The 26740-nt window shown below is 40.4% G+C and overlaps 1 protein-coding gene across 2 annotated transcripts in view; it reads left to right on the top strand.

Moving 5' to 3' along the window:
* Window positions 1–411: 411 nt before the first annotated feature.
* The window catches only part of fam110b (family with sequence similarity 110 member B), a 71044-nt gene continuing 44715 nt past the window's right edge, over window positions 412–26740 (top strand). Inside the window, exon 1 of one of the 2 annotated variants that reach the window (XM_030402266.1) lies at window positions 412–665. The gene's annotated coding sequence lies outside the window, so the exon portion shown is untranslated. The remainder of the gene's footprint in view (window positions 666–26740) is intronic. The other variant, XM_030402265.1, reaches the window with a different exon arrangement.

Genomic DNA, 26740 nt, shown 5'->3' on the forward strand with positions numbered 1-26740 from the left:
ACGGTCGAGTTAAAATGCTGTCGGAGAGCAGCCTGGCCCGGCCGTCTCTCCCGTTAGGCTGCATCTATGTGGCTCATTGCAGAGACTGAGCTGCTGGCAGCTGCGTCAAGCTCACCAGCATTAGTGGAATTAGAACAGGAAAATAGTGGATTTTAACCTTCAAAACAAAAGCATGAAAATGATCAACTATATGCTCGGGAAACAACTTGCCACGGTGCTATTTGTATAGTGTGTGCACATTTTGGAACTTGTTTGTAGGTTCATATTGAGGAATATACCACCTAATCTATAGTCACAGCGCATTTTGAATGAAACAACAGACAACTATGGACACTTGTTACGCCTATGTCAGTTGGTACACTAGATTTGGTTGAACTACATTTTTCCAATTTTTTTATTTTTTTTTTTGCATTTGGTTAGCCAGCTCTTCACAAATACCCCATATAAACTCGACAAAGTTGTTGTAAGCAAGACTTTATTCCACTTATTGACTAAATTCAGCCGTTATGGTGAAAGTTGTCACCGGAAGTGGCTGTGTTATCTCCGCTGAGTGTGACAGTGTAGCTGCTGGTTGGGAACAGGATGCTGTCAGGCCGAACAGACGCACCGACCTAACGGACAGAAACCGCAGCAGCATCCTTTGTTTTCTGGACCTAGATACCCAGGTAAGGACGACCAGGCAGATTAGTTGTAATGCTACCTGACTGCCTGCCAGACCCATAATAACTGAGGCGTTATTGAAGCCGTTGACGAGACGCATTACCTGATTTTTTCTTCATTTCCAGTCATGTCGAAAATATGGCTATTGTTCGGCATACTGTCATATCGACAGCAGCTAATTCGTTCATTCGTTCGTTCACTGAACGAAACATTTGTCCGTTGAGCTAAAGAGGACATGTGAGCGAGGTTGGTGTGGGGCTGTGTCAGACAGCCAGCTGTTTGGGGTTTGGTGTGGTATTACAGAGCTAGCTCCCAGCTCAGCAACAGACATGCCGTGCTGAAACACATCCATGGCTGTGCTGCTGTATCTGTGGGGGTTTGGCATTGCATTGCACCACCAACACTACCACCAGCGCGCGCGCGCACGCGCGCAGGTGTAGTTAGTGTTGGTGCAGCTCATGACATATGTCCAGAACACTGTTGTGTCCGCTGTGTCGCAGCAGTAGATTGTAGCATGTGGCTTCTGTTGTGTAAGTACTGGATTTTTTTTATTTTTTAGGGATGGTGGACGTTATCTTTATGTAACATATCTCTATGTTTGGTTAGGCACCAGAGCTTGATATGGTTTGATATTTCAATATTAGTCTTGATATGACATCTATAAAAATACCAAAATGATATCTCGTATTAGCCTAATGCTTTACTTTGCCAACTGTGTGAGTACAGGTACACTTATTCAACAGTTTGGTACACGCTTCAGCTTTGGGGTCATGGTTTGGTAAGATTATCACAATATGTTTTGATTTATTCTGAAATATATAATGTTAGTAAGGAGTCCTACCTTATACCCTTAAAAGTTCACAATAGTAATCATCCAAATACAGTTAAAGCTTTGTTAATTCAGTTCAAGAGTTTATGCTGATAGTCAAGACTCACACAATCATCAACATATTTCACAGTTCAGTAACCTGTCTGTATAGAGAATAATTCCTGGATGACTGTAGCTTGCAGTCATCTATACACGACAATGGAGAAAACCTGGATGTCTAGCTTGGATCAGTCACCATAGTTGGACTAAAGGCATACACGGAGGAACGTAGTCGTGGCCAAAAATAGACACACTCAGATGATGCCCTCACAAATGGTGTAGCATGTCCGATTATTTTCCAGAGATATACCAACTTCAGTTGAAAAGTGTTGACACTGTCCAGTGTCACTCTAATTTCCTGACCATAACGCTCCCAAATAGGGATGTCGACGATAAAACATTAATCACACATAGCGAGAGCAGTCCAAGGCAAAACGTGTAGAGCACTTAATGTAGTTTAGTGTGGAAACATTGCCTCTAGAAAGGTAAGAAAGTCTTTTGTAATTTAAAATGTGTTATGCTAGTCTTCAGTTTAGTAATAGTACTCTAGTACTATGCTGTACCACATAAGGAACAAGCCCCCTGTAGCCATGTCTGAGTATGGCTCACAACCATAGAGCATGTTGCTGCTAGCCCGGGGAGAACATGTAATCTGTGAGTCCGAGGAGAAATGCTGCAGATCAGTGTGGTAGAGGTAGAGGGATTCAAAGAGTTAGTCCAGTATCTCAGGTCTGAGTACTAATGCCACAGATGGCTGCTGTGACTGAACACATGGAGAGGCACTTCAAGAAGATAAGTGATGAGCTGGAAGTCGAGATAGCTTGGGCAGACAGGCTAGGGTTAGCTCTGACAAGTGACTACTTGGGTGGCTGTGGCTCAGGGGTAGAGCCAGCGTCTTGTTATCGGCAGGTTGCTGGTTCGACTCGTGCAAGATACTGAACCTCAAACCTGCTCCTGATGTACTGGACGCCACCTTGCATTTCAGTCACCGCTATCATTGTGTGAATGTATGTATGAATTACTGTAAGTCGCTTTGGACAAAAGTGTCTGCTAAATGCCCTAAATGTAAATGTACATGTACACTAACATAAGTTAACTTCACAACTACCTGTAACTTTAATCATTGCTGAGTGGAAGATTAAGTCCAGTGTGCCTGTTTATACAGCGCTGACACAGAGAAAAAGCCAAGTATTGAAATACGTGCAGTTATGCAAGACTAGTGTTCTCCTCACTCAGAGCATCAATGGAGCACCAGATTATAAACAAAATCACTTCATGTATATCACCTCATTTTGCATTTTTTCTTTTTTACTGGTAAATGGGTTAGGCTTTTGAAAACAAAATGAAACAAAATGGTCTTCCCTTCGTCCAAATAAAAGATCTATAAATGGATTAGAGAAACTTCTAGCTTCAGTTCTCATGTATTTGTCATACTGAAGACATTCACTATGGTCCTATTCATACTGCCCTTTCAGTGCGGGAATCATGCGCCAATACTCTGCATCAGCGTCTGTGTAAAAGTCACAAATGCAGAGAAGGGGAGCAGTTTGGCTGCAGCTCTGATCTGCCTCGGGAGGTAGTATCAGAGGCGCAGCAGAGGCGAGCCGGCATCTGTGTGCATGAAAAAGCCAGAGGTGCAGATTATGGGAGTGTCAGTCTGATGGTGTTCACAGCCTGACAGCTAAACAGATCCATCACTCATTAAATAATAGAGAAATGTCCCACACTTCAACCCACAAAGCAACATTACAGGACCAAACAACAGTAATGGTAACTGGTAGTGTCTTTGGCAACTTCTATGAGGAAAAAAATACTGCAATTATACATTGAAAAGTGTCTGTCATCCTGTCTGTCCTACTGACTCTTTGTCACATTTAGCATTTGTCCCCAGCAGCAGAGCCAGGCAGCTCTCGCAGTTGAATGGCATTGATAATGTGATGCCACTCACCACGTCTTTGTCTCCTTCCACAATTGTGTTGTGGTAACTGTCTCTGGCAACTTGTATTTAAGAAACTTCAGTGTGTGACCGAAACTTCAGTGATCTTCCCCCCAGAAAACGGCATCCCTCCCCGCAAGTGAGAGTCAGACAGCGTCCGCTGTTTGCTGAATGTTATTGTGTAATTATGTCATTTAGTATGAAAAACTTAACTTTGTCACTTCCCACTTTGCATAGTGGGTCAGGATCTCAATGACAGCACATCATAACTGATCATTTGATTATGAACAGTTATTCATACAGTTTTCATACATGTTGAAAAAAAACATGGATGGATGTCAATGTCCCACCTTGTTTGACAGACAACATCTGTTATACTGCCAAATGTGGTTTAAATCGAATACATTTTATCGATCGAACAAAATAAGCAAGTGATATCATGAACACCATATTTTCATGTTGCCGACTTCCAACATGTTCTGGAGAATTGCTTGTAAAGCAACCTTTCGTGCAGTGACAGCTTTGGTGTTCATGGCTGGATTAGCGACCCATCACACCATATTATTAGAATTGTATCGCCAGCAAAAGCATTTTTGGCCTATGGGACAGCACACCTAGCCTGTGTTCCTCTATCATGATGTGCATCATATTTGTCTTGCAGTTTTTAAAAGCTAACCCCATAGTGAGTTGAGGACTCATATTAATCATATACAGTGAGCCCTTGTACTATATAGTGGAGGCCCTACCCACCTTATCATGTAGTTTATCGTGCTGTCATGGTGCATGCTCCCAAACAAATGTTCAATGAAATCAGCACAAACCAGCTGACACACAGTAAGCCTGGAGCTTTTGGAGCTACTGCCGTTTTGGGGCTTAGGGCAGTTGCCTGCCCGCCCAGTCAGTAATCCTGCCGGGATGCCTGGTCAAAAAATTTGAAGTAGATGTTGAAGCAGTTTTCTTCATTTTGTTTCTCTGAATTCATCAATTAAACTAGCTGATATAATGACTATGTTTGAGAGGGAGACGGGACATAGATGTGCGATGTGTAGATAGATGTGTAGTATGTGCATTCCTTTTGTCAATGCTTAGTCTTAAGTCTAATGAGAATCTGTGTCATATCAAAATGTTTCTTAATCCAAACATATTTGGTAAGAGCTGTAAGTAAGTGTGACTTCTGCCTTCAAAACAAATAATTCTTGTGACCCTGAAAAACAGTATATTGTCATAAAAACAATTTTATTATGAAAATGACATATGCAATAAGTCATACTAGTCACATGCAGCTTTAAATAATTACAGATAAGTGTCACTACCCATTCACACTGCCGTTTGGATGCTGGGATCCTGCGTCAATTCCCCGCCTCCTCTTCTGTGTGAATGTCTCAAAGCAGCGAGGGGAGAAATTTTGCTCTGGCACTGATACGCTGAGGTAGTATCAGAGGTGCAGTATTGGTGAACCGAACCAGTGTGAATGGATAAGCCGGCTGCGCGTATCGAGGGCGTGTCGACCTGACAGTCTGATAACTACACAGGTCCCTCACTCAACATAATATAGAGAAATGTCCCACAAAGCAACGTTACAGTACCAAATAACCGCAACTTAGTAACTGTAACTGTCGTTGGCAACTTAATTGAGGAAAAAAGTACCGCAGATATACGTGGAGAAGCACCTGTCCTCCCGCCCGTCCTACCAGCTCTTCTGCCCAAAAACAGCGTCTGTCAAAACTTTAACTCACTGGGACGGTCATCCCTCCCGACCGAGACTTCAATGAACTTTCCCCCAGAAAACACCCTCTCTCCCTGCGAGTGACAGAGTCAGACAGCGTCCAGTTTACTGATGGCGATTATCTAATTATGTAATTTAGAGCAAAAAATTTAACTTTGTCACTTTCCAGGATGTTTGGTGGGTCAGGATCTCAATCACAACACATTATAACAGCATCCATATGATTATAAACTATCTGCGGGTTTAGATTAACAGGAGGACACCTGGGGAAACACCTTGAAAACACACAGACGTCATCATCATGACGTGCACGTCACGTCTCTTTAGGAGCTGCTGTGCCAGCTGTCTGTGTGAATTACACAGCGGTTTGTCTTTACGCCGGCACCACTTTGCTCTGTGTGAATGACCAATGGCTGAGAATTGGTGAACTGCTGCTCTGGCGATAATGCAGCTTCTCTGTGTGAAAGGGGCTATTGCAACAGCTGGCAGTGGGAATTTCCTGATTTGCTCAGAGATTAATCAGAGGATGAAAAAACAACAGAGTTGTCATTAAATCAAAGAGATCCATAATAATAACACTTTGTGTCTCAAAGATGATAGTCTGATACCCAGGGAGTTTGCTACTTAGTATAATAATTATTAATTATAATAATAAATTTAAATAATTTCCCAGTCTGGGATCATTAAAGTACTTCTATCTATCTATCTATCTATCTATCTATGAATAAACACAATAAACTCACAAAATGTCTTTCTAAACAGTAAAATACAATTGTACACCCTCTGAATTTAGGTCTGTCTCCTACTGAACTATGATGAGTTTCTCTGCTGCTTCTCTCCTCTCATGCCTGCTTGTAAATCACCTCTGTACTGTATCCCCTGTCTTCAAACTGGCATTTTCAGAGGCTTTGTTCATTATCAGTCTAGTTTCCTGAGTGAGTTGCAGTAAGCAGTTATGCTACCCCCCATAGTTCTGGTGCTGCCTTCAAATTTTGGCCATTTCTTACAAATTATGTAAAGTAAAGTAAATAAACAAGAATACTTGCCTTTCATGTATAGTTCAGAAACCTGGCTAAAGTTCTTCATGGTCAGCCCTTTACCTCATATTGACTCCTTTGTCCTCAGTCTTTGGCAGTCAGTAAATAAACTTAAATGAGGTGAATTTTTTTATGCAGTCAATTGCACAACCCCACCATTATATAAATGTTTTCCATGTTGTAAGATAGGAGTGACATTACACTGCATGCTGTCTGATTTGTCGAGTTTTTTGGTTTATTGAAGCCCTTTGACCTAGTTAAAGAGGAAACATCATGGAATTTTACATCAGGGCCACAGTGAGAACCTTGCTGACAGTGCACTGCTTCTGTCTGCAGTCTTGATGAGTAATGCTGGATAATTTGGTCAGTGCAAACACAAACAGTCAGGCTTTTTCCTGGCTCTCTGGAGCTTTAGCATGAGGCCCAGGGCTGCAGTGTGTAGGAACAGGTGAAAGGGATTTGATCACTTTTTTGCAATATTGGGGCATATATCCATCCATCCATCCATCCAGCAATTACAGACTACCAACATGGTTTATGTGCAGTTGTCCATCGCAAATAAATCTTCCTATTTACAAATCATTATTCGTTTCCAACATAAGCTTGCTCAGGAATTTTCTAGAATCAAGTCCAACAACCAAGTCATTTGCCAGGACAAAGATCCATTACATTGTACTGTTAGAAATGTCAAATTTGAAAAACAGTTTTCAGAAAACAAATCAATCTACAAATGGGATTGATGGTTTAATCGCACTGCAACCATTGTTATTGAATGTGTTGATTACTTACGTAGTAATATTGATTGTTCAGTCTATGCCAGAAAACAGTGAAAAGTATCCCAAAGTCTGATGTAGGGATGCAAAATATGACCAATTTATTTGATAGTTGGCTGGTCATAACAATCAGTTATCAGTTAATTTTTAGTAATGTATTAAATATGTTGGACATTCTTCCATTAGAAAACTATGATTTCATCTGTGTTCATTGCAAAATTAGAGTGGACTCTGTTTGAAGTGAAATGAACCGAAACACCAAGTTACTTGAACTAAACTATTAAATGCCTGAAATGTAATAATATCAGTTTGTACAGGATGTCTTTTTGTTTGTGATGCACCAAAGCTACACCTGCCAAACAGGTTTGTCTGAAAATAGCAATAAACAACATATTTGGTATTTGGTCAAATGACTGAAAGTTTTTGACCAAAATTGTATGAGGGCTATAGCCCACTTTTGTTATCTTCAGATATGGCAAAAGCTTTTCTTTTTCAACAGGCAGTAGAGTATATGTCTATTATATTCCAGGTTCAGATATTTTATTCATTTTCAGTTATTGTGCTAAGTGTCTGCTGGAATGGACTGAATGTTCTAAATGCAATCCGTATTTTTTTTTTTTATGACATTGAGGTCTATTGTCTTAAACTTATTTATGATTATTCTTTCACTTATTGTTTATTATACCATTTTTATACCCTTTATTAAATAAAAAAAAGTCATTATCTTTTTGTTTTGTAATTAAATTATGCTATTTAAAAAGCATAAATTGAAGGCAAAATTGACTTGATTAGTTCTGTGGGACAGGTTAGCAAATGAATCTGAAACAAAAGAAAGAAAAAAGACCAGTAGGTAGTGGGTAGCCTATTCTGTATTTTGTAGTTGGATAAGTATTTCCTTATGTTTGGCTACGACTTCGACTTCAGCCATGAATTTTCATTTTGGTGCATCCCTACTTTTTGTACTTCATGAATACATTTTTGTGCCATATTATTCCAGTGCCTACAGCATTCACACTATTGTTCTTCAAGTTTATTATTATTCCTCTTCATTACGTATGTTTTTCATCTGGCTTTTCCTCCTACAGATTTGAGCTACATCCATTTAACTATCAAAATGTTCAGCTTTTTAAGGACTGCTTCTGCTACTGCTTCAACTTCAGCACACGTTCAGCTAGTAGTTCTACTACTAGGCTACTACTTCTACTACTTCAACTACTACTACTACTACTACGGCTGCTACTACTACTGCTACTTGTACTACTACTACTTCAACTAATCTGTCACACAATCACTAAAACAATTTTGTGGTATGGTTTGTAGGTCAGCAGGTAGTTGTAAGAAAATCGGCACAATCTCTTTGTCACACATACAAACACACACCCCGTAGACTTAGACAACGCTGATATAATTTATGTTTTCAGGGCTCCTTGAATTGATTAAAGAGGACGTGGTCAGACGATTGGTCACAGTAGGGTGAATGGGTGGGGACAAATGCAGGAATGTAGTGTGTGCCGTTGTGTATTGGGAGGAGGGGGAAGCTTCCAGATGGCTGCTCCAATCAGATTAGAAATGTTAAACCTTTCTGCTTTGCCACCCTGGAAAACAAAGGGGAGTGTTTTCAACATTCTGTTCTACACAGCGCTGAGGTGGAACACCTAGTGGATACAGCTGTTATTCTACCTTGAGATGAATTAATGAAAAAATGCTGCAAATAGTCAGTTTTTAAGGGTAACAGGGTTCGTACGGGTGGTTGATATCCTTGAAAGTGCTTGAATTTCAATGTTGTGTTTCAAGGTCTGAAAAGTGCTTGGATTTTAGTTTAAGTGCTTGAAAGTGCTTGACATTATAACTCTGTGTCTTTCACAAAATTGGGATCAGACTGGATAATTAATTTCTGAAGTTTTTTCTATTATGAAATATAATTTTAGATGTTTACAACATAATACAATGTACATAATTGTGATAAAAAGTGAAGAAAAAATCATAAGTATATATATTTTCCTTTAGATACGTATTTTACCCCAGCAATAAGGTGCTGGAAAATCTTAAAAATGACCCTTAAAAGTGCTTGAAAAGTGCTTGAATTTGACCTTGAAAAATGTGTACGAACCCTGGGGTAAGAAAAGCTACCTCTCCTCTCAGTGTTCCAAATCACTTGGGCATACATTACATCAGGTCATCTGCAGCTCTGCCCATGTCATGATTGTTGCATTTTTTTTTTTTTAATTAAAATGTTAATATGTAATGTGGAAATAGAAGAAATAACACAGTATTACACTATTAAAAACATTAAATTGATGAATTAATTTGATTTAAAACACACTGTCTGTCGATCTAATACACTCACAGATTTTGCCTTACTCAGACTGGTGAGACCAGAACCTGATGGTGGCTAAAGCTAGCAGTTTTTAAATATGCTACTGCATTTTTTTTATTGTTCAGCTGACTCCATAGTTGTTTAACATTATAACTAATGAAACATCTGTACTATTCTATACTATTGCTCTTTACGTAAAGTTGAATGTAGTTTTCACTCATATTTTTATTGTCAGCATTTTATAAATTTCAGTGAATTCATATCTCGACCATGTAATATAGCATATAGTATGTAATGACAGTGGTGCTGAATGCACACCCCTAAACCAATGACCCAAGAATTCCTCACACAGTAGGCCGCTGCACCATCTAACATCTTTTTTATTTAGTCATTGTATAGCCTATTATTCTAATCATTTGTAAAAAAAAAAAAAAAAAAAAAAACTAAACAAAACAAATAAAACTCATAATCAAATATTTAATCTTGAAAGACACATTTTTTGCTTCAACATATTATGAAGTAAATGTTGTCTGCACTATGTAATGGGGATAGAATAATGAGAGTGTAGATTGGTTCACTATTTGTCCTGTGTTGTTAATGGTGTCTACTCTGAGGAAAAGTGGAAAGTAATCTGCTTGTCTTTGGGACAGTGGTGCCAGCAAAAAAAGCCTGTCACAAACGCTGGAAAGGGAAAAAGTTTTTTGTTTCCACTTTAACAAAAAGGACAAGGTGGTCTTTTGATAATTACAATCTAGAACTAGCCAACTTAAGTGAATGTTGCGTCGCAATCAATTTCACAGCTGTAGGGAGAAAACAGGCTTGTCTGTTCTTTTCTAATGTGAGTTCTTAGTTCTCTGCATTTTATTCTGTTATGTTATGGAAACATGAGAATCCTTTGTTACTAAAGACAGTTTGGCATAACTCTAAAAGGCACGACTACTCGGTCACTAAGCCTTGTCTTCGATTTTCAAGTCCAGTACAGTCTTCAAGCATTCAAGTCTCAAGTAATACACATATTACAGCAAATGAATCCCAGATGAGTTCCAATTCGAGTCAAAATTAAGTCCATGTCTCAAGTGGTTTAGTATGTTGAAAGTACTTGTAATGTGTAGAGATGCACAATTACAGTCCATTAAATCAGTATTGATACTAGGCTTTGGCAATGTCCCAAATATTATATCCCAATATCGTCCTGCATAAATATCATAATATGTAATGTTAGTATAATTATAATATAATAATATTACATATTAGGGTGATGGATCAGTCTTTTCTGATATATTTCTAATATGCAATCGCAGCATTTTATTTTATTTTTAATAGTGTTGATTAGTATTATGAATTGTATGAAGTAATGAAGGACTGACAGGTTGATGTACTGTTCACCTATTTACTTCTCCCTTTGCAGCAACACATGCAACACTTTGAAATAGCAAAATCATATTAAATGAAAAAGCTTTTGAATTAGCAATATAGTAAGTGTGATAGTATAGGCTAATATACAAGTGCAGCTACTTTGTCACTGATTCCCTTTCCTTTAAACTCTAGAGGGCCAGCAAGGTGAGAAATAACACTGAAATAAATAAAAAAATACAGTGAGAGCAGTTCCTTTCAGTTGAAGAATCACACAGGTGTTCCATATTCAATATTGTGAAAAATATTGCTTATTAGCCCAAGCCCAATTGATAGGGACCTTTTTAAGCAGATCATGTATTATCCAAACATCACTGATCCACAATAAATATAGTTGTCCTTTTCCACTGTTGTCATCTACAGCAGTAAGCTGACAAAGCTATCGCTAATTTGCACCACAGCCTGCTTCAGAAGGATTGCATTTTAATGTGAAGGCAGGAGTAGGCCTCCTCCGCTGAGGAATGGTGAGTTGTGACAGCAGCTTTAGGGCCTGTGTCCACATATCATTTTATTTTCAGTTGTCTCTAATAAGGAGTGAGGATATGCAGCAGCATACGGTTGCCTAGAGAAAATGCCATGCCTTCTTTGTGCAGCCTTTTCGAGTTGAAAATATTTGAAAAAGGTGCTGGTGGCCTCACTGCCGCTGTTTTCAGGCAACCATTCATATATTAGATCGGTTGGGACTTGCCATCTGTTGCCCGTTCTAATCCAGAAAATTGAGGAGAAGCTTGGCTTTGTTTATCTATCATGAGTTTTATAAGACAGAAACTCTCAGGACAGAGACAAAGGCCAATTGTGGCAGCAGATTGTCTGTACACTGAATGTTGTTGTTGAGTGATAAGCTTTTATCACCCTACGTGTTCGAAACCTCTGTGGTCAGCCTTCTGCTACTATAGTGTTAGCAGCTGTCAGTCGGAACCAGCATGCTCCTGAGCACGCCGTGAGTGCTTTTCTGCCTGAAAAACAAAAAAGGCTATGTGGACATGGGCCCTTTGAAGCATCTTAATTAGAGATGCACGATCAGGATTTTTGAGGCCGATCACCAATCACCGAAAGCAGTATCTGCCGATCCCGATATTGCCGATCACCGATCACAGCGTCAAATCCATACATTCTTCTATATTGTTGTCTTGTGTAACTTTCATATATTTAATCAATGATTCTTCTCACACAACATTGACATTGTATTATTAAGTATATAAATTAGGAGATGAGAAAGTATCATGAATTGACCACCGTTTTATTGCAGGCTGAGGCAATGTGCAATATTTCACACTCTAGAGACTCTCTTAGAGACAACTTGGACTCAGCTTACATAGAGTAACTGTAGCTTACTAGTGGGAATGCAGTCAGGGTGGGAATTTCCTCATTTTAGGGGCAAGTCCATTTGGCCTTCACTCCACATGGATCATGTATTAAAAAAAATGTTTGATACCAATATCAAGTTAATGTTATATTAGAAAAGAGGTTTTTTTAAAGTAAGGTTAGGGTGAGGTGATTTATGTGACACCACACTGAATATTAGTGTTATTAAATATTTCTCCCAATAGAAATTCCCCAAAATTATGGCAAAGCACATTTTTTCCAAACAAAAAATTGTAGAATAACCAGCAGGAGAAAACTGATGTGTGGAGTGATTTTGGTGGCACTACACTCTGAATAATAGTGAAGTTCTTGAATATTTTTTGTAGTTTCTCTTTTCGGTGTTGCACTTTGTAGACGGTCCCTGCGCTCTCGTCTCACAGACGGCTGACCATAGGAGGAGGACCCGGAGGACCGCTCGTTTTGATTAAAATACGGTTGTAGCTCATTGTCTTCCTTACTACGGTAGGAAAGAGCCGTCGTCTGTGTTTTAACAAGGTTTCACTTATGAGTTATTGATGCGGTAAGTTCGAATCTGTGAATATATTTCCAACTTTACCAAACTAAATCCTACCACATAAGTCAGTTACGTATCATATCAAACCGGCTGCGCTCGCTCGCTGTGCTGTAAGTTTCGTTCTTCCGTTTTGAGATGCTGCTGCTGTGTGCGAGGCTTTCACGTGAGATCATCGTGATGATGAGACTCCACCTGCGCGAACCGCGGACTCACTGAAGTTACTGTGAGTGACTATTGTGCACTCAGGTGGCTGTAATTCAAGGCAAGCTCGCTACACTGGCCGGGCCAGGGGCACAGAGGCCACTGTGGCCGTACGATGAGATTTTTTTCATGCGGCATCAAGGCCAAAGTGCGGGTGGCCGCCGTTTCCACCGTGAAATTCCCACCCTGCATGCAGTCAATGCACTCTACATTGAAACATCATCTGATCAGCCTGCTTTGATCTATTTTGAGAACTCCGATCAAAACCGATAGGGGCATTATCGGCCTATTGCGATTGGTTGCCGATCGATCTGTGCATCTCTAATCTTAATAAGCTAAGAGAATTGACTTCAATCACTGCTGCTGTCTTTTTGTGTGTTTATATAATCTTGTTTTTTTAAGTAATCTGCAGTCACCTCATGTTTGCCTACACATATTTAAATCAGCTCCATGCAGAGGTACATATTCTATATTTTGACATATGAATCAGAAGCATGGCAGGAAATTGATTAGTATTCCTCATTTGTGTATGTTTCCCAGACATTAGCATAAGAGGATGATGATGTCAGACAGCCTTTTCTACTTCTCAGTTCAGTTTTCTTTCATACTTTCATTCATTCTCCGAATTCTCAGTGTTGGGTAAGCATTGACTAATTACAGTTGGTCAACAATTTGAGTCTCTTTGTAAATGTATGTACTTTGTGATATGACAGTATGCTTAAACAATGTCAAAATGCAGATTTGCCGAGCCTATGATCTTTTCCAAAGACATGGTAGAGAAACAAGGAGTCTTGGTTTGATACAGGCTCATAGTCAGTCTTTTTGTTGTTGTTGCTTTAAGTTAACCTCTGTGTTTTGATCCAACTAAACATGACTAGGATAATCCTGATCTCGTGTGATCGGATTTTGCTGGATACTCCCCAAGCTATAACTTACAGGCTGGCATCACTGAAATATATGTCTTCATCAGAGCATGTTTGGGCCATCCACATGGAAAAGCTTTTGTATGTAAACACACGTTTTGCATTGTTTTGGCCGATCGTCCACATGGATCCTGTAAACACACTTTTTTGAAACCTGGTCTCAGGGTGGAAAAATTTGAAAACGCCGCCCTTGCGCTCTCGTGTGGACAGCGAATCTGCATACTTTGCGCATTAATGATGCAATCACCCCACCCCTCGACCTCTAGCCTTCAACCTCTTAACCTGCAACGTCTCATAACAACAACAACAACAAGTTGTGTGGGCAGCTGTGGCTCAGCAGGTAGAGCGGCTCGTCTAGTGATCGTAAAGTCACTGGTTCGAATCTCGTCTCCCCCCAGCTGCATGTCGAAGTGTCCTTGAGCAATATACTGAACCCCAAATTGCTGGCATGCTTTGAGCAGTCAGTAGACTGGAAAAGAGCTGTAAAAATGCAAGACCATTTACCATTTCATGCTGCAGAAGATATAGGGCAAAATATTATGCTCCTCTGCCACAACGCTGAGTGAAAAAGGAGCCATTTTCATCTTCTTCTTGTTGTGTTCGGTTTCTCCTTCTACTGTTCTCCTTCTGTTTGTATACAGGAGAAATGGACTGTTGTATAACAACTTCCTTCGTGTGATGAGACTGTACCAAATCCATGCAAAATACTTTTACACCTTGCAAATGTATCAAATGGTTGTAGACTGTGTAAGAGTGTTGTGTCCCCCAGTTATATCATCATACGTGTGTGTGTGTGTGTGTGTGTGTGTGTGTGTGTGTGTATACGTGCTTCAGGCAGATTAGTGTGCAGTGGCTGCTGCAACTGTATGTTCAGTTTACCCTGGTCCTCCCTCTTTCACTCTGTTTGCCTCATTCGTGTTATCCAGTGCTGACAAGAGCCAGCTGAATTAATTTAATGATTACTGCACACTAAATTGGCACTACACTTTTTTCTAAGGAGTGAGAACCATTTTCAAATCGGCAACGGATGGAAAGAAACATGCCGAAATTGTTAAACTGATGGATGCTCGCTTCATTTATTTGGGACAGTGCACATTAGTCAATATTAGTCTGTGCCAGAGTTACCCACGATTTATATTGTGTCTGAGGTTCCCTGCCATATTGCTACAATGGCTATACCTGCTATGATGTCATGCAAAGCTTGTTTGGGCCACTAAAGGTGCCTTATGTGGATTATTTACTTCTTATACAAATTAAGCCTAGTTTGTTCTTCCCTGTTTCAGTTGACATCGTCACAAAATATTGGCTGCAGAGTTGTTACAGTCAATAGACGGCCCTGCTGTGTGGTGAGCAAGTGTGTGTGGTAGTGAGTGGGGTGTGTATTTGGGGGGGGGGGGGTTGACTGGATTGAGGCCACCAATGCCTCAGAGTTCAGCCAGCTCACTGTCTATCTGTGGCACTCAAAACCCGGCCTGGATTAACCTCTGTGTAGCCTCTGATCTGGTTAGCAGCAGTACTTATGTCGCAGTGCAGCTAGCTGATCCCAGGGCAGACATCAGAACTAAACAATGAATATTGAAAAATCAGAAGTTTACTTAAGCCATATTGCATGTGAGTATGTGCTGTATCATCTTTAGTAGCACATCGTGTGTGTCACTTTGCCACTGATGCCTCTAAAACTTCATATGCAGCAAGCTAGTAGCCTGTGTGCTTGATCACTGGCACAGCTGATGGAGAAGGTGGGAGTATCTAGTAACATAAAGGCTCAACGGTGTCCATGCGATCAAGACATTTCCAATAACTCTGTAACACTGTAAAGTCCACAAGTCAAAGTTAATTTTTAAAGTTTTTATCTTACAAAATATTCTGTTTCAATCCAGCCTTGTTGACATTCAGCCTTTCAGGGACAAAAGTTTGCTCCCTGGCTTGCTGCACACAAGCGAAGCATTCACCTGTTTTAACAGTAGGGGTGTTACTGTTCTCTCAGTCCTCAATTGTATTTTTTCGATTTAAAGGTCACGATTCGATAATCAATCTTTTTTTCAAGTCATAAAGCCAAGCTGAGCCGTAGTCTGCAGGGCTCCAGACTAACTTCTTTTACTAGGAGCACAGTGGCCCCTAACTGAAAATTTTAGGAGCACAATCACAAAATCTAGGGGTGCACATCATAATCCAATTACATTGACCATGTAATATATATATATATATATTTATTTATTTATTAGATTGTCAATGTAATTGGTTTATGATGTGCATCCCTAGATTTTGTTTTTATTATGTTATAATATATATTATATAATATAATAATTAAGAAATGATTATGAGTTGAGACCATTTTCACGCCGTTCTTTCTTTGCAGGTCCAGTTGGCCTTTATATTTGGTAAAGGGTAGTTCTTCCTTGGCAATGAAAAAGGCTGTGTTAAACTTAAGTAATAATTGGGCCTCCTCAGCGCACTGATTAACAGCCTCTTGCCTTCTAAATGCAACTGATGGTGGAGTTGCATTTCATTGGAGTACAGGTCACGGCATATTTTATGCCTTAGACTATCACTGTGTTTGACCGGTTTGTTACGTTTAAGTGTGTAGTGCATCATTACCTGCAAATTTCGTGCTCCCAACATGTTGCAAGGGAAGGCAAGGCAAGTTTATTTGTATAGCACAATTCAGACACAAGGCAACTCAAAGTGCTGTACAGGCACACACAAATTACATTAAAAGACATAAAAAATGTGTTGAAAAGAATAAAAAATTGCATTCAGAAACAAGGAAAAACATTAAGAAACAAAAATTAAAACAAGTAGGCTAAAATAGAAAAGGTTTAAAAGAGACAAGACTGTAGACCTGGGTTTCCGTTTTCCGGTAAGTACCGGACTTTGACCGGTAAAATCTGCCGAAGTCCGGTATTTTTTGACCCTGCCGGTCAAAATGTCCGGTGAAAATATTCCTTCCAAGTAAGTGGTTCATTATCACTCCGTCTGTTCAGAGTGTTGGGAGTATACTGAATCAGCCATCCAAACCATTATTGGTCTTTTTGGCAAATACATTACAAATGGTAAATGGTCTGCATTTTTATAGCGCTTTTCCAGTCTAACGACAGCTCAAAGCGCTGTACAACACATGTCACATTCACCCATTCACACACACATTCATACACTGATGACGGAGGCTGCCATGCAAGGCGCCAACTGCTCATCAGGAGCAATTTGGGGTTCAGTATCTTGCTCAAGGACACTTCGACATGCAACTAGGGGGAGCCGGGATTTGAACTGATGACCTTCCAATCACTAGACGACCCGCTCTACCCACTGAGCCACAGCCGCCCCAACAAGTGAGGACGAGTCGGCTGAAGCTACAGCTCAGCTCATCTGCACTTGTGCGCAACGAGACGCCATGGCTGTAATGACAGCGCTTTGCGGTTATGGAGGCTTGAACTTCTAAACAGCCTGCGAAGTTCTCATCAGAGATTTCAGCAAAACTACCCCGAGTGGACTCAACTGGCCAAGATAGCCTGCATGATCTCTGTCTCCAGTGTGCAGAACCGCTTCAAAACAGCACCGCGAAGTCGCCTGGGGGAGAACCAGGTGACAAGACTGATGAGCATTGCACGTTGCGGAGAGACACTGCACGCTTTTGATTTTAATTCAGCTGCTGCACTCTTCGCTGCAGCGAAAATGTGTAAAAGGAAAAAAAAACAAAACCAAAAAAAAAGCCTGACACATGTCAAGGGATTTTGTTTATATAGAGTTTTTATTGCATATATATTTCAAAAGCATATCGCGAACAGCCTTTTTTTAATTCAAGTTGCACACCGTGTTATTAAAATGGTATGAGACAGTCTAGATGTGTTTTTTGTTTGCAAATTGTTTTATCTGAGAACAGGCTTTCAGTTTCTTTATGTTCATGTTAAAAGAGCGCATTGTGCAATATTTATTTTAGAAGTTACACACGTGAGTCAATTGACGCCGCTCATTTTATTTGTTACAGCCTATACTTTTCAATAAAAAGGATTATAAATTGACATGCTTTGATATCATTCTTATATATCCTGCACATCATTTATCATTTTAAGCTCAGTAAATTCAGATAGGTATTTGACCGGAATTTTAAACATTTGTCCGGTAAATTGAAAACCTGCCCATCACGTCGTCCGGTGCCAATTTTTTCTAGCGGAAACCCTGCAAGTCACAATACAGTTCAAAGACTTTAAATTGCTTCAGTTAAAAGCAGTAGCAAAAATAAATGTTTTTAGTCTTGATTAAACAGGTGAGAGTTGGAGCAGACCTGCAGTTTTCAGGGAGTTTGTTCCAAATATGTAGGGCATAGTAACTGAATGCTGCTGCTCAATGTTTAGTTCTGACTCTAGGGACTGAAAGCAGACCGGTACCTGATGATCTCAGAGGTCTGGATGGTTCATAACGTGGCAGCAGATCAGAAATGTATTTTGTCCCGAAACCATTTAGGGCTTTATAAACCAACAGCAGGATTTTTTAAGTCTATTCTTTGATAGACAGGAAGCCAGTGTAAAGATCTAAGAACTGGAGTGATGTGATCTACTTTTTTGGTTCTTGTTAGGACTCGAGCAGCAGCGTTCTGAATCAGCTGCAGCTGTCTGAAGGAGTTTTAAGGGAGTTCGCAAAGACACCATTACAGTAGTCAAGTCTGCTAAAGATAAATACGCGGACAAGTTTCTCCAAATCCTGCAGAGACATAAGTCCTTTTATCCTGGATATATTCTTAAGGTGATAGTAGGCTGACTTTGTAACTGTCTCAATGTGGCTGCTGAAATTCATGTCTGAGTCCATAATTACACTGAGGTTTCTGGCTTGGTTTCTAGTTTTCTATATAACAGATTGAACCCGAGCAGACACTGTTAGTCATTCTTCCTTGGCTCCATAAATATTTATTTTATTCTTTATTAAATTCAAGAAAACTGTGACACATTTTTTGGGATTATAGTTCCATTTGTGTGTCATCTGCATAACTATGGTAGCAAATTTCATTGTTTTCCATTATCAGAGCTAGAGGAAGCATGTAAATGTTGAATAGTAGAGGCCCCAGAATGGAGCCCTGGGTTACTCCGCTTGTGATTTTCATCCGTTCAGATGTGTAATTATCAATAGACACAAAGTAGTCTCTCTCATTTAGATAAGATTTAAACCAATTTAGTGTTGTACCGGAGAGTCCAACCCAGTTTTCCAGTCGGTCCAGTAGTATATTACGGTCAACTGACAGGCATTTATTATTAAGTAATTGTTCAGCTGTTGAAAAACAGCTTTTTCAAATATTACACTTAAAATTGGGAGGTTTGAAATGGGCCTATAGTTATTCATTACTGATGTGTCTAAATTTCTCTTCTTCGGGAGTGGTTTAATGACTGCAGTCTTCATGGCTTGGGGGAAGACACCTGTGAGAAGAGACATGTTGACAATCTGCAGCAGATCTGGAGTCATGCAGTCTGAAACTTTTTTGAAGAAGAGGTAAAATATCAAGGCAACAGGAAGAAGATTTCAAATGCGGTATAATGTCTTGCAGGTTTTTGTCATTGATTGGATCATATTGTGTCATGGTATTAGAGTTGGTTTTAGATGGACAAAATGACAGCACACCTCCTGTACCTGGTACAGTGGCACTGACCGCTTGTCTAGTCTTGTGAATTTTGGCAGTGAAGAATGATGCAAATTCATTACAGGCCCTGGTAGACAGATGTTCAGAGGCTATTGGCGCAGGAGGGTTTGTTAGCCTGTCGACAGTAGCAAACAAGGCACAAGCATTATTTTTGTTCTTGGTGATAGTGTGTAAGAAGAAGACTTTTTCAATTCTAAATTAAAAATGTAAAGTCTCTCTTTATGTCAGAATGAACCTGGAGATTTGTTTTTCGCCACCTGTGCTCAGCATTTCGACATTCCCCTTTTTCCATCTCGACTAGTGTGGCATTTCTCCAAGGAGATTTTTTTTTTACCAGAGACCACCTTCACTTTAGTGGGTGCAATTTTGGGGGAGTTGTGATGCTAAAAAAAGAATATCTTAAGTTTTACTCAGGTCTTTTGTGCCCTGAAGCCACTACCACCCCCCCCAAAATTGATTGAAAAAAACTCTCTCTCCTGCAGTGTGTTTAATATTAGCTCTGCTGTAAGCTAGAAGCTCAGTTAGCTATTGACTAACTACTACTAGACTTTTTTAGATAGATGTGATGTGACGTGAAGCACAAAGTTGGGCTGTGAACAGTGACAATGAATTTGTCTTCAAAATAAGAGCTTTACATTGCACCCCATTGGAGTTTAGAACTGGGTTCTTAGCGGCGGGCTTTTAATTTGAAAGTAGCGACCGTTCCTAGCTTACCCCTACAACAACAAGTGGACAACGAAGACAGCTACAGAGATCGAGGAGACGCTAGCATCTCCTGGATCTCAGCGGCTGTCCAGATGCTCATCTTGATGTCAATGGATGAAATGATGGACTGATTGCTGTGATCAGCTGTTTCCTGGTTTTAAACTCCCCTGTGGGTCGCACAACAGTGCAGGTCATCGACACCTCCGCCCATCTCACGCAGGGGCCGGCACATTGACGCCTCTGATTAAGATAGCAGGCGAGGCGAAAATAAGTGTACCCTCCGAGGCGGCAAATCGGGGGACCAAAACAGACCCCCAATTTGCCGGCTTTTGTCGAAAACCGCGGACCGAGCCGCCAAAAGGACGGGCAAATTGGCGGCTTGCTGCCCTGTCTAAAAACGGTTACTAACTCCTCCTAAGATTTCAGTATAGATTTTTTTGTAGCCCCTATGTTTAATCAGCGCAACATATTTGAAAAGTTCTGCCAGCTTGCCATTTGTGACTGAGAGGATAACAGTTAGGGTGACTCAGACTGTAGAACAGTTCTTGAATGTTAGGCGTTGAGCTGAGTGGCCATTGACCATAGCCAAGTTTTGACACAGCGCAGGGAGAGAGAGATAACTATGGTCACAGCATTAGAATAAGCACTCCATTTCCATCATTTGTTAAACAATAGCCTGTTCATCCCAAACCCATTTTCTGTCTAGCTGCATCACCTTAGCTCAGAACTCAAAGCATGTTTTGGCCCAGTCTCCCTAAAAGTGCTTGTGGCGCATGGAGAACCCTACACTCTGACACGTGGATCCTGTGACATTTTCAGCGACATAATTGGTTCTTCTTCTTGTTTTGTTTTGGGTTGGACGGCATTGTGTGAAAAAGTACTGGCTTCTTGGGCTGAATCTCCTACTTAAATTTCTAGTCGCAACTGCAAGTAAAATGTTCGCACTGTTCGGATGTCACAGAAAGGTTGAGGTGACTGTGGAGGAAAGTCCATAGTACTCACAAAGCATAATGATCTGTAACCTCTATTACCTCAAATTGAGCAGAACCTCTTGTAAGAACCCTGCTTTAAAAAAATGTTTTTCAGAATATCTCGAGCTTTGGAGCAGATCTTAGAAAAAAGCTGTGGACTGTTGACACCCTTTCAAAGTACTGTGACCATATGTCTCTTCCTTATTTCCTTGTTTGTTTCTTGATTAATGTCTGAACTGATCTTGGCGCTGCTTCCCCTTGCATTCCAGCTAGCATTGCACAGCCCTGGAACACACTACAGGCCCGAATACAAAGCTGCTTCTTCAGGTCTACCCTCTCTCCTAGGGGTGGGTAAAAATATCGATTCATCAATGCATTGCAATATATTTTTTCCCAATTCAATATCCGTTCCGTTCCGTTTTCTTTTCCGCTTATCCGTGAGGGTCGCGGGATGTTGCCGCTTTTTGCGGGGCTTACTGGGGCCAAATCCAGTTTCACTCTATGGGCGTAGGCCAGGGTTCACCCTGGATGAGTCGCCAGTTCATCGCAGGACCCTTACTGATGGCAGTGGCTGCCTTCACACAAGGTGCCAACTGCACATCAGGAGCAACTTTGGGGTTCAGTATCTTGCTCAAGGATACTTCGACATGTAGCTCAGTCCCGCCCTGGGGAGCCAGGATTCGAACCAGTGATCTTCTGATCACCAGTCAACCAGCTCTACCCACTGAGCTACAGCCGCCCCCCAATTCAATATCGATTCATAAAATCCTCTGAATCGATTCGGGCAAGCGACCACCTGCTGTCCCTCGCCGGACCTCTCGGTCCCCGCCTCCAGCAGCTGGAAGCGTCTCACCTGCAACCTCGCTCGAGGGTCGGAGGGTGATGCGCTGCGGAAACACCGTTGGAGCTGCGGAGGCGGGTAGCCGATGTCTGACGCACTGCTCTGCCGGAGACTGTAAACTCCCAGCGCAGCCGGTCTCACCCTGGCCACTGCACCGTGCGCCCGCGGGTTGCACTCTCCTCCAGGGAGAGAGGGGGGTCAGTGTCAACGTTTACCCCCTCGTGTCTAGCCGGAGGGCGGAGGGACGGCGGTCATGTCTATGTTTAAGTCAGACAAAAATGTACCATGCAGTCCCAGAAACAATGGCACTTTCTCAGCTTAACTATGGTTGCACTATTTTATAACTAAACACATCGAGTACCTTTGTTTACATTTCAATTCGAACTAGAACTTCCTAGAGGAAAGATTTATAATTTAAGATTAGCCTACTTTAGAAAAAATTATCAACAGGTACTCTAATGAATTATTTGTTTATTACTACTTCTTACTGAATCGATATCGAAGCATTTAAGTCAAAATTGAATCGAATCGATATTGAATCGAATGGCGACCTAAAGAATCGAAATCAAATCGAATCGTGAGGTTCTTAACAATACCCAGCCCTACTCTCTTCCTCCCCGTCCTGTGTTTGAGAGATGCCAGTCTGTCTTTCATGGTTTAAAGGAGGAAGCAGTGTCAATGTTAGACCAGAAACTAATCCCAAACCATAACCACAGAAGAGAAGTAGAGATGTTTTTTAAAGATGTTAACAGAACTGTTAACTGGACTGAATAAAAACCATTAATCGACTAGTATGGTGATTAAGGCGGTAGTGTAAATCTGTCTAAGATGTGATCTGTAGCTCCGTGATAAACTCATTAGCTCGGGCAGACATCAGCTTTGCTGTTGTGCTTTTGACGTTAACCACAGCTTATTCAGTTCTACATTGCTGCTCCTTAGGATTGTGTCTTAAGTATTTATTGTTTTAGAGACTCTGCGTTCTTGGATTTCCACCAAGCATTTTTGTTGACTTTCTTTCAGACATGCGTCTGTGATGCCCTTCATGACATATAAATGCTGTGCACAGGATACGATGTTCATGTTGGGCTAACTTTTAGCTCACTGTAAGGCATGCCATGGGCAACAATGTGTACAGTGATTTTGTGCTTCTTCATTCGCCAAGTTATCAAATGCTTGATAGCTGTGTGGAATTCCAGGAACTGCTCTTGTGGTAAGTCAGCATGTTAATGTAGTGTATAGAATGTGATGTTCTCCAGACTATACACTTACCAGAGTAAGGAAAATGAAGCAATTGTACAAATGTCTACGAAATGTAGGTCAGTCATTCATTATGTTGACATGGATGTTTTATTCTTACTAGTCATTTTGTTTAAACGGTATCTCTTGCAGATTTTGGTTCTGCTAATCAGGGATGTGATCTTTTCCAGATAAATGAAAAAGAGTTTTCAGATCCCACCTGACTCATATCTGTAACGAAATATTTTATTTTTTGATTTTCATCTTAACATAAGATTTACTAATAAGTTTTAAGTCATTAACCCAATCATTGTGCCTCAAAGGAAATGCAGCATACATATGTTGTTTCTTTTTGCTGAAACTCTACATCGAGATCAATTGCAAAATGTAACCATTGTAGAGTGTAATACAGTTACTGCTGCTATGGTTTAGGTGCATGCTGAAGCATATGTCTGTCTGTCAACTACTACAGAGACAGCAGGGGGCAAAAGCAGCACATCCGTAATTTCCCCGAAACACGTTTGAGACTGTCACCATAGTTTTTTATTACAAGACTACTTTGGAACAAACAATTACCAGCCAGTGTGGCAGTTAGATCTCAGAGTTTTACTCACCAAGCGGAAAATCCACATGCATTTGGTGCTTGGCAGACGTTAACTTCAGATCCTCGTGACATGTAATGTACTAGTATCAAGACTGTCCATGGCTGTTGCTCTCAGTTTAATTTTGCATTTGAAAAAAAGGATTCAGTGCAATTATCTTAAATTCTCCAATGATGTCTTAATGCATTATTTCTTGTTGTTGGGATAATGTATTCATTAACATCTTAAAACTGACATTGATTTGAGCCCTACCCTGGTATGTATAAGTCCCACTGTACTTAAAAACAACTACAAGAACTAAAACTGCCGCCACTGCCTGGAGAGGGTGTGGTTTGTGATGCAGCAATGGAGCAGGGCCGATGACTGTTCTGACTCTGACTGTCTTTTTAAGTTAGAGGAGCAAGTGTGACATCGGTTATCTGGCTCAGGAGGTCAAGTGGGTCACTTACTGATCACCGAGTTGGTTGTTTGATCCCCAGCTCTTCCTGTTTACATGTCCAAGTGTCCTTGGGCAAGACACTGTACCGCAAACTGGCTTCTATGGTCAGGCCAACTCGTTAAATGGTAGCTCACTGGCAGTGTATGAGTGTGTCATGGATGAATGACAGGCACAATGCTTGTAGTAAAATCACTGTAAAAATGCAGCCTGTTTTCTATTGCAGTCTTTCAAAATTGACCAACAAATGGATGTACTGTTGAGTCAAAGTAATATGAAAATCTTTTTCCTGGTTGGTCGACAAGGGGTCCTCTAAAGCCATGCCTATAACATTTCTGCCTCACACATGGAATGTCACCAGTTAATTCAACCAGCAATTAAACTGGAACAGTCGCAGCAATGATTTTGCTTTCAGCCATGCTTGGAGAATGCTTTTCTGTTGTTGCTGTGCATAATGGTACAACTTATTTATTTCAACAAGTTGGAATATTGCCCTTATAGGGATGATTGTTTTATTGTTCTATAAATTATACTGGTATAATCATGAACAATATGATACACAGCATACAGCATACTGACAGTGTAGTATGGATAAATTACGCAGGACATATGTAGACAATGAGCTAATAGCTACAGCGGAGCTAAACACACAACAGGACGGAGAGCTGCTGTTCAGAGGGACATTAAGTGGGAAACTGTGAACTGCAGTTTAATGTCACAATACAAGTTTACACTCAAAAAATGTACTGTATACTAGCTGAGTACAGTTTGGAGGTAAATGTATTTTGAGTTTGGAGTTTAGACTGAGACAGAGAATTTTTGCCAAGTTCTGTGTCCAATTTAATTATTCTTTACAGTTAAAAGATAGCTTTCCAGTTAGTTTTAAACCTGTTTCTTTGGACTACTTGTAAAATAGATATATGTATTTATTAATTAATGATGATTTTATTATGCGACTAATAACTATCAACTACATGACAATAGAGTAAACACTGCTTCCGGTAATTAGTGATTGTTGATAAGCCCCAAAAATGTTCATTAGTGTACCCTTAATTTATATATCCAAAATCACAAATCACACTGCCTAAGGGGGCACAGTGAATCATACCATCTGTCCCTAGACCCTCAATTTAAGTAAAGAAAACCTCCCCAAAAGCCTTTAAGCAGGAAAAGAAAAATTAAGAAACCCGAAGAGCCACAGAGGAGAGTTCCCTCTCCCTGGAGGGATAGACATGTAGTGGATGTCCAAGTAGAGAGTTGGCCGATTAAAGACAGGGTACCCGCTGGGTCTTAAAAACTTGAAAAAGTCTTAAATTTGATAACCGTATAAATTAAGGCCTTGAAAAGGTCTAAAATTTTGTTTACATGTCCTAAATTTCATTCTCAAAGGTCTTAATTTTTCCCTTTCTTATCTGCATGATACAGCTCAACAACATAACTGCATACTAAGTAAACTAACAAAAAAATTAATGGAACGTTGCGTTGTAAAATTATTTTTTTCTCCGACTTTATCGATCTCCGACATGAGGTGGCGTTCCAATGCACTGTTTCAACTAGGAGGTCGGAAAATCCTGATTTCCGAGTTTTCTAGAAGGCAGCATTACGTTGGAGCGTGCACAGTCAGCCGCTGACCCACCGAGGTCTTTGTGGCTCGACGCCAACGCTTAAGGCAGAGGTGACGTGGACACTAAAGACGATATCGGACCACTACTCGTATACGTAAAATGAAAATATAAGGGAGCTCTTCAAAGTCATGTGCATTATTTCTTAAGTGTATGCCAGAATAGGTGCGAGGTTGGTCTTAAATTTCATTGGACGTGGTCTTAAAAAGGTCTTAAAAAGTCTTAAATTTGAGTGGAAAAATCCTGGGGGGACCCTGAAAGAATACTGATTACCATGACAGGATTTATGTTATAGATTATAAAATACAAATAAAGAGTGTGGAACCAGGATGGCAGATAAGCAGCTTCAGGTGTCTCCAATGGGCCATATGACATCCTCTCCACTGTGGTGACCTGAAAGAGGACAGACCACACAACAAAGATAAGCAAAAACATCATTTACTAATAATTAATATAGAATATATCCAGATTTATTCCAAGGTGGCTGATGGTCCAGAAGAGAGGAGACTGTAATTCTCATGAGCAGGGCATGAATTATAATTCAACTTTTACAGAGGAGCAATAGAAATCATCCTGATTACAAACATCACAAACTGGCATAATGTTATACGGCCTAGCAGGAATGCTCTATAGTGGATGATTCAAACCGCCCAGAACATCTCTAGTACCATCTACAATACATTTACCTTGTAACGTTGGACATTTTTGACTAGGGGATAAGAGATTAATTGAGACTGAGATGGACCCACCAAAACTTATTGGTAACAGTACTGAAGGCTGAAGTCATTGAAGAATAGGTACTAATTGAAAGTTGAGGGGAAGAAATTTTATTTTTTGATATTTAAAGGCCTCAATGGAGTCATATTGTGCAATGTCAGCATGGAGATTACTTGACGGGAGCTGGGATTTGTTTCTCTCATCCATTATTATATCACTGTATGTTGAGCTTAACCCTCTGCCTCTATTTC

The sequence above is a fragment of the Sparus aurata genome, chromosome 21, assembly GCF_900880675.1.
Source record: "Sparus aurata chromosome 21, fSpaAur1.1, whole genome shotgun sequence".
NCBI classification, from domain to species: Eukaryota; Metazoa; Chordata; class Actinopteri; order Spariformes; family Sparidae; genus Sparus; species Sparus aurata.